This window comes from Nerophis lumbriciformis, linkage group LG04, assembly GCF_033978685.3.
Source record: "Nerophis lumbriciformis linkage group LG04, RoL_Nlum_v2.1, whole genome shotgun sequence".
Classification (NCBI taxonomy): Eukaryota; Metazoa; Chordata; class Actinopteri; order Syngnathiformes; family Syngnathidae; genus Nerophis; species Nerophis lumbriciformis.
In genome coordinates this window covers 63780001-63780273 of record NC_084551.2, presented here as the reverse complement: position 1 = coordinate 63780273, position 273 = coordinate 63780001, and the positions used below count along the sequence as shown (strand labels likewise).

Sequence of the window (273 nt, the reverse complement as noted above, 5' to 3'; positions counted from 1 at the left end):
CTTGACATTAGTTTTGGATGATAGCACACATTTAGGTATGGATCCGATACCAAGTAGTTACAGGATCATACATTGGTCATATTTGATTGATTGATTGATTGAAACTAGTCCTCCTGCTTTACTAAATGACATCATTTATTATGTTGTTCTTTGGTAACACCACCCCCGTGTGCATTGCCTTGGAATTGCAATAGAAGCTCAGTCACAGTTGCATTTGATTATGAAAAAAACGCTGCTTTATTGCCATGATAAATGTACAATCGGCAGAGAATC

At 37.0% G+C, this 273-nt stretch overlaps 1 protein-coding gene across 1 annotated transcript in view; it reads right to left on the bottom strand.

The window, feature by feature from the left end:
* Window positions 1–213: 213 nt before the first annotated feature.
* Window positions 214–273, bottom strand: part of etfb (electron transfer flavoprotein subunit beta) — a 28351-nt gene continuing 28291 nt past the window's right edge. Inside the window, exon 7 of the mRNA XM_061946398.2 lies at window positions 214–273. This exon is cut by the window's right edge and continues 251 nt beyond it. The gene's annotated coding sequence lies outside the window, so the exon portion shown is untranslated.